General features: G+C 38.4%; 1 protein-coding gene and 1 long non-coding RNA gene across 3 annotated transcripts in view; both read right to left on the bottom strand.

The window, feature by feature from the left end:
• Nucleotides 1-810: 810 nt before the first annotated feature.
• LOC117600174 (uncharacterized) lies at nucleotides 811-1,952 on the bottom strand. Of its 2 annotated transcripts, none has more exons than XR_004580395.2 (3): nucleotides 1,824-1,952; nucleotides 1,495-1,730; nucleotides 811-1,425 (listed from the first exon to the last, which is right to left on the bottom strand). It is a non-coding gene; the product is annotated as an uncharacterized LOC117600174 (long non-coding RNA). The 2 variants fall into 2 exon arrangements; XR_004580393.2 differs by having other exon boundaries at nucleotides 1,510-1,730.
• A 359-nt stretch (nucleotides 1,953-2,311) lies between these two features.
• The window catches only part of brm (ATP-dependent helicase brm), a 35,678-nt gene continuing 30,152 nt past the window's right edge, over nucleotides 2,312-7,837 (bottom strand). The window contains exon 14 of the mRNA XM_076692492.1: nucleotides 2,312-3,101. The gene's annotated coding sequence lies outside the window, so the exon portion shown is untranslated. The remainder of the gene's footprint in view (nucleotides 3,102-7,837) is intronic.

Raw genomic sequence — 7,837 nt, 5'->3', positions numbered from 1 at the left:
CGCTTGTCTCTTTGTCGTCATGTCTTCATTCCCGGTTTTGTTCGCTTCTCGTCGTCCACGTCCTCCGCTTTTAGTGTCGTAGTTCCGAGCGACACGTTCGAATGCACGCGGCACTGGTAAGCTAGCTTTCCGACTAATTAAATTTCCTTCGTACGCGAAAACGACATAGGAACAACAGGAAATACCCTCTTCTCTCGACGCATAGCCACCCCTTCTCTGTCCATCCCCGCCCGCAATTGCGGTCCTATTTTCCGTCACGGATCTCGTCGGTCCGAATGGAATTATGATCCAAGAATTATCGTCAACGACTGTCCTCGTCGTTTCGCGAATGCGACGTGTGATTTTGCCCTGGAATTATCGTGATAAGCTGAAAGGGGATACGATCCCGTGGATCGTTGATTCCCGTTAATTTAAGAGACGCCCGAGTGCGATATTAACCGTCTCGTCGGTTCATCGACGATGGGACATTTCTCTGTTAAGCTTTTTTGATGGATTTATAGTCTTGTCTGAGGATTCCTTTACAGAGAATGGTATTTATATCAGGATGCATAGAAAGGATTGTTAAATTTTTAACTAACTTTATTAAAAATGGAATTAACTTTGTTCTATTGTAAGTTCTAATTGAGAAAGTTCGGTTAAAGGACGTTTGAGGAATTTTCTTTCTTAAATGAAAGATTAATGTTCTGTATGTTCTTATTGAGTCTTATAAAATTTTAAGTGACGCACCCCTTGCTCTTGCCCCTTCCTGACGATTTCCTTACAGATTAATTTTTTACTGGAGGAATAAAAAATACCTTGATTTTTCGCATAATCGTTCCGTCTTTATTGATCATTTATGTACAATGTACAGTGTTGAGTACACGCCAGGAGCTGCTCATTTGCGGTATGGCGCGTAAAGAGAACCGGAAACCGCGATTCCGCGACGAACGCGTCCGCTCCGCAAGCCGGCATACACGCGTGCAATAATTCACTGGTCCGTAATAACGAGTTGGTAACTGGCTAATGAATAACCGGTGAAAATTAAACAGCTTGCAAATCGAGTTTCGAGTTACGTACAGATTTGTGAAACAACAGTTGACATCTGTTGTATTCGTGTGTGAACGTGTTGATTGAGCTGTGTTGCACAACGCAAAACAAAAATATCCTTCGCCGTTGATGAATGCTTAATTTGAACGAAAGACTGATATGGACTTTAAGTGCACTCCAAAATATTAAAACCTTTATGTTTGGAGTGGACGTATACTTTTTTGTATTGCCTTGTAAGCTAGTCGTTGCTTCCCCATTAGTTCTTGGAACTCGCCTCGTTGAGTAGCCCTTTGATGTTTAAAGTTTTAATATTTTCAGATGAATTTAAAACCAAGTTTCATGTTTTTATACATCACATTGGAAAAGATCGGTAGTAAAACTCGCATGTTACTACCTTCTCTGTTTTTTAAAAGGAAAGGTAATAAAGAATACCTATTTACGTGGCGACCATCTACAACGAAACCTTACTTTAAAATTACATACGTAGAATTTGCTAATGGACACGGGGCAGGTGCGTTGTGGTAACCCGTTAATTAAAATATAGTGTACACATTTCTGACGTTACACGTGGTTGTTGTGCAGAAGCTTTTGGCACTTAAAACTGACCCTGTACCCGGTTTAACAAGCTGTAGCCCGGTTGAGGTTTGCGGATTTACGTCTTTGCGCCGACATGATGTATCGGGGACATGTTTTATTTAGGTTACCTGCCAGTGAATTAATTAAATCCTAATGATTAAAAATTATCACATAAATTCAAATTGTTGAAGAAGGCGTACATTATTAATTATAACACTTACATTCATTTATGCATGTATTTATTTTTAATTAGAATACCAGAGTTAATATGTTTCAAAATATATTTATATACAGGATTTTGGTGAAGGAAAATAATTGAACACGTATTGACATCATTTTAAGAATAAACAATAGAACAGATTTAATATAAATATTTAATTTCATTGATTTTTATTGCAACAATCATTTGTACATTTTTACAGAAAATATTACTGAACAAATATGCATCTGATCTAGTGAGAATATTTACAAGTAATTAACGAGCAAATAATTGAACAGAATCATCAAAGCCAGCTTTACTGGCACGCAATCATGATTCCGTCTCAATAAATAAATAGAAAGACTACTTTTCCATCAAACTATTAATTAAAAATTATGTACCTCAGCTCTACGATCTGGTAAGCAATTATTAATTAATTGAAACGTAATGTAATGAATTTATGTATTGTCATAATTGTAAATTTTAAAGCAACCTTGATTAAATTCGAATCAAATTACAATGGCGTTTTGTTTAAATTAAATCTATTAATTTATTATGTATACACATGTTGCTTTGTATGCATTTCATTTGGTCAGAATAATTAGTTTCTCTTAATTACCAACATTATTATTAATATATCGTTTCATTTTTGATAATTGATTATTTCAAAAAGCTATCGTTGCCATTCGTGGTTAACCAAGTACATTCTCCAAGGGGGCAGTCAGAACTTTCGAAGGCTTTCGTTGAAACGAAAATTACGGTGTGCAAGCAAATGAAGGAAATCAGTTGCTCACGGATGGGATTTAATTGAACAAACATTAGAAAGAGCGTGTCGGGTCAGGGAGCACTTCCCTTCAAGTATACTGCCGTCGACAGTTTGAGGGGGACGGCCGGGTAGGTTGGAGGCAGTGTTTGCACCCCCGTGGCAAGCTCTCCCGTAGCTTCTGCAACCCGAGACATAAGTGCAACTCGATTTGCATATTTAACTCGACGAGCGTGCTGAACTGCCAACCCTCCGTTCCTTTAACATACACTTCCCGCCCATCTACGTCCTTCCTCGACGATCCTTCGCCACCCTGGCCCGGATTCGATTTACTTGCAATCATGCTGCGGATTAATTAGTTTCTCCTAACATAAGTGCATACGAAGCAGATCAGCAATGTCGAATGGCCGTTGCTTTCCTAGCTGATTGGGTCTAACGGTAGGCTCGTTGTTTGCCGATCAACTGACGGAAAGAAAGTACTAGAAGCTGGTAGTAGAGGAACCCAATGGGGAATAATCCGGGTCATTCAGTTCGAATCTGAAGTCAGAAATATCTTTCCTTTACACAATTCCCATAAGTACACCTTACAACAGAACTTCTTCATTAGGCTCATTAGCCGGTGCTTCGTTTCATTAGCGGAATGGCAACAGTCGGGAAAGTATAATCAAATAAAATTATGACTGTCTCGTGCTTTGTGTCCAGACATATTACATTCCTCTAAAGTGTCTTCTCTATTTACTTTGCAACGATCTGCGTCGAGATTCTAACTCCCAGAGGACGTTGAGGATTCGACTCTGGTCGGGGCTAACTCCTGGTAAATTTTGATGGGGATAGGGAAACTATGACTAATCTCATATAGAATCTACTTTTAAAGTGGGTACGGTGGGATATGGAACTATACATATACATATATATACTTTATATTTAACTGTAAAGTGATTTTTTACCTGAAAATCTTTCACGCCTCAAAGATGATAAATGATGCGTTTCCTTAGAAGCGGAACGAACATCGTGTAGACTTTGTAAGTTCACGGATAAGAGTGCTTTCCATCAATGACTTTCAAGCAGTTTCTCGAAAGAATTCGATCCGCGAGCGTCTCGACTGACCTCGGCCAAGTGCATTTTGAAGATGAATTTTCGCTGGCGCGCTTTGGAAGAGGACGTGAATTAAGATCGAAGGTTGAGGAGATTAGAAAGGTGCCAGAAGCATGCCAGGACCATTTGTCAAGGGCCGCAAATTCGATTCGAACGGCGCAAACATGATGTAAATCCACCGACATCGAAGTTTTACGCCATCGGCAATTTATTAAGTTTCACGAATAAAGGAATCTTAAGAAAATTCAGAAATTCTGATCCCTCTTTCGCTAAATTTTTAGTAGTACCTGTTAGAACGATTATCAAGTCCTAACAAGTCAATCAGGGCTTAATTGCAAACAAGCGAAAGTTCGATGCTTCCGTCGAAAATTCCAAGCACAACGACCTGGGTTTACATTCCAACAGCGTTTCCTTTCGACGCGTTGTCGTCTCAAGCTATACGTTCGATGCACCAGAACACATTGCACACATGTGCACTTTCCTAGCGGAATTCATATCGCTCTTATAGATATAGCTTGCGTACATACACACGTGTGTTCCTGTCTACGAAGCATAGGTTCGAGTAAACACCATGGCATAGGAGGCTGCAAGGACCTCCGGAAAATGCAGGGAATTCAGAGATCTGCGATGCAATGTTGCTATTTCTTCTGCTTCAGAGAGGACAGATATGAAACATGACATTCAATTACGTTCAGTTTCTATTGCGTCTCGTGGTTTTCACATTTTCTTATTTCACAGCAGATGTGCTGGATTCGTGTTATTTGAAATATTTCATTTTAGTTACTACATTGATTGACATATTGAAAATGTTTCATAATTGTCCTCTTTTAGGGCTGTAGAAATAGGTCCTTCAGGAAACGAGAAAAAAAATTGGGATCTTTCTAAGTCCTAATGGTATACAATGTAACAATATTGAATTTATCATAGAAATTTGTTAATTAACTTCAAAGTAACACGGAAGTTTATAGAGTTTAAGTTCTGAAGCGTGACTGAAGCGTGAATAACCGATGTGTGCACATTATCTCGTTGAAAGACCGGTCAATAGCGTTCGAACGTGCTATAACTTGTCCGTGGTTGTTACTCGACCATAATTCCATACTCCGTCTGCCCATATTCATGAGGATCAATCACGAATTGGTCGCATTCTAAAACAGCATGATGCATTGCATAATTTCAAAGGGGTATTTTATCCTGTAACGTATAGCGAGGCTTTCTTTCCCTATACCGCCATTTTTCCCCTAGAGAATCCTACCGTACTCGGTACTGTACAAATGTCCTAATATGTACTTATGGGCATTGGTGTATAGCCTGCCAGTTACCTGGCAATAGCGAGCGGCAATCTGGTCTGGCTGTTCCATGAATGTTCCATAAATGTATTATACCAGCCGTCTTTCATAACCTCGTTTCGATTTGGCCTGGAAGCTTCCGTAGCCTACGTGTAAATAATCTTAAACTGTCAAATGCACGTGCCAAAGACCGATCTCCGACGATTCACTGCGAAACATTCACTGCATGTATGTATGAACATGCTTGTTTGTGCGTGGCTGTGTGTGTGATTATGACACGTCGGGACAGTGAAATAATCGTGCAGCCATCATATGGTACAATGGCGAAATAGTAGCTTCATGGGTATATGGTATGTATATAGGGGTGCTTAGTAACACGTGGGACCCACTTTGATACCGAACAAAGAAATTCGTGTAAATACGCTGCTAGACAATATCATAAGATACATTGATAATTATTAAAACATAAAAGAGATTAAAAAATAAAATTTCATATGGAAAGGTCGATTAACGAGCATAACAAGTGTGAAATATTTATACTCCTTCCAAGAATTAATAAACGACGTTCGCTAATAATGTGCAATAATTCATTACAATAAAATCGTATTTGGTAGGTGGAATTAAATCGATTTATGAGTGAAAATCCGTTCAGAATGTTTCTGGTACACAGCAGCATACTCCTTATTATTTATGGTATTACATTACACTGTATCACTGTCACAATAATTAATGGTTCCCGTTCCCGTTTTGAAGTTTCCAACGTTAAACGCAAAACACTAATGAACGGTTTCAGTCGACATGGGAGAGGAGCTGCGTCAATTTACTTTGACGATTCTCTGAAGACTCTCCAAATTATTTGCCCAGCTCCTCATAAATAAGGATCTAATCTGGTTACAGATGTAACCAAAGCATCTATGTACTTAGGAAACGATTCACCTAGCGTCTACACAGAGCGTACCAGAGTTTAGTACCTAGAAAACAGCATATGTAGGATGTACAGCACCGACAAACTTAAGTTCCCCTAGGGAGAATGGCGCTCTAGTGGAAAACGGCTGCACTACATGCGGTTAAGCGTTTACTCAGGAAAATTATATTTAATATTTTTTGAAATTTTATATTATAAAACTTATAACTTTGGATTTAATTTTGTTGATATAAAACGGTTCATTTTTCAAAATGAATGAAAAAAGAAAATATCGATTACGCTAAAGACGCGGTTTAACGGAAGTGCATCGTGGTTAAGCTTGTTTTAAACCACATGCGACCAGGCGTCGCATAAGCGCAAGCACTGAAACCGAATTAATGTAACGAAATATCTAATATGCGTCCCAGAGTTGAGGCTAACTGGCTACCCTAAAATTGCGTTTTCGGTATATGGCTATGAGCCAAGAATTCTCGTTGCATTCACTGCAGATATATCGTTAAACTGACGATAATTATGTAATTGATTTTAGGTTATATTAAAATCTATATGTTATTCGAAACGATCTCAATCGCCCCGCTATTACCTCCAGCAGCTACAGAATCACTATTTTCCCTTGGCCACGTTCGTGGCAAAATCCTTCAAGCGGTTTGCTTTTCCGCCAGCAAAAACTCTTCTTCCTTCTTGCTCTCGGACTTCCTCTAAACAGCAGAAAGAAGTTCCTTTATAACCTCTAGCCAGAGTCTAGTTTGTGGCACGACGTTCACGTACTCCTTGCATTTCCTTCAACACAGCACCCTTCCTACTTCCACATCTCTGTTTCTTCATTTCGATTTCTATTTATTTCTTTTTTTTCACTATTTTTCTTTACCTTGAAAAACTGCTAAGTAGAACCAACAGATGAATGTTTTCAACCCTTGGTGCAGTAAAGTATTAGATCGTCCCATAAAATTTATAAAGAGACTGATAAATTGGTAAATTTAAAAATTTGGTATATTACCTTTGAATGTCTGTAAGTTACTTTCCTTCGTCCATACACACCTACGAACTATTATATATGTATATTTTGGATAAAGTTTTGTGCCAACAGGGTGCAGTTTATGTTATAAACTCATCAAGTTTCCTTATCCTTTAAACTTAGTCGTATTACGGTATGTGATAAATTAAGCAACAAGAAACTGTTCAGGAAATATATTTATTACTGTAACAAACTGAGAAAGTTCCAGATAGCCAAGTTCCAACAGCAAAAATATTGATAATAAAAAATGCAGTTCATAAAATTACCGTTTCACCGTTGGACTGAGAATATTTCCGACTTCTATTCGTTGACCGAATAACTGTCAAAAAGAATCATTGTGATATGTTGAAGAGGGAAAGAATCGTTTGTTTTCTGCTGTGGGAGCAGGGATGAGAAACGAGAACAAGACGTCCATTGAAAAAATTGGCTAAAAATAAGAGGAAAAAGACAGTCTGTTTCTGGTCTGAAGTATACTTTCTCTTCAAGTTTGACTTTCGTTGTTAGCAGTTTCATTAGATCAAAGGGAGTACATACAATACCGACGGGCAAGGTGTTTTAAGTGGCTGTGAAAGGGAGCGAAGATCGTTAGTGTTCTATTTTTTCTCGTAACACGTGGTCTCAGCACTCAAAGCCTTATTGGGTAGAGTTGAAGGGTTGTCTTCTCTTTGAATGAAATTAGATTGCTAAATACGTGCCATCTGCATTAGGGTAATTAGGTATGGACTGGGCATTCTAAACGTAAAGATTATAGGATTAAAGTTCTACAATTTTACAGTTTTAAGACCAGGAAATTTCAGAATCCTGAAATTCTACAATTTTAACAACGAGATTCTACGATTCTAAATCACCCTTTTGGGACTAATTTTGATTAGGAGAAGCTCGGAGTTCACAGGTTGAGTTCCTAGATTCTGTTCGAACCAAAACTCACACCTTAACAACTGTAATTGTTAGA

This window comes from Osmia lignaria, chromosome 15, assembly GCF_051020975.1.
Source record: "Osmia lignaria lignaria isolate PbOS001 chromosome 15, iyOsmLign1, whole genome shotgun sequence".
Taxonomy (NCBI): domain Eukaryota; kingdom Metazoa; phylum Arthropoda; class Insecta; order Hymenoptera; family Megachilidae; genus Osmia; species Osmia lignaria.
The sequence above is the reverse complement of the archived record's forward strand: the minus strand, read 5'-3'. Positions and strand labels throughout refer to the sequence as shown.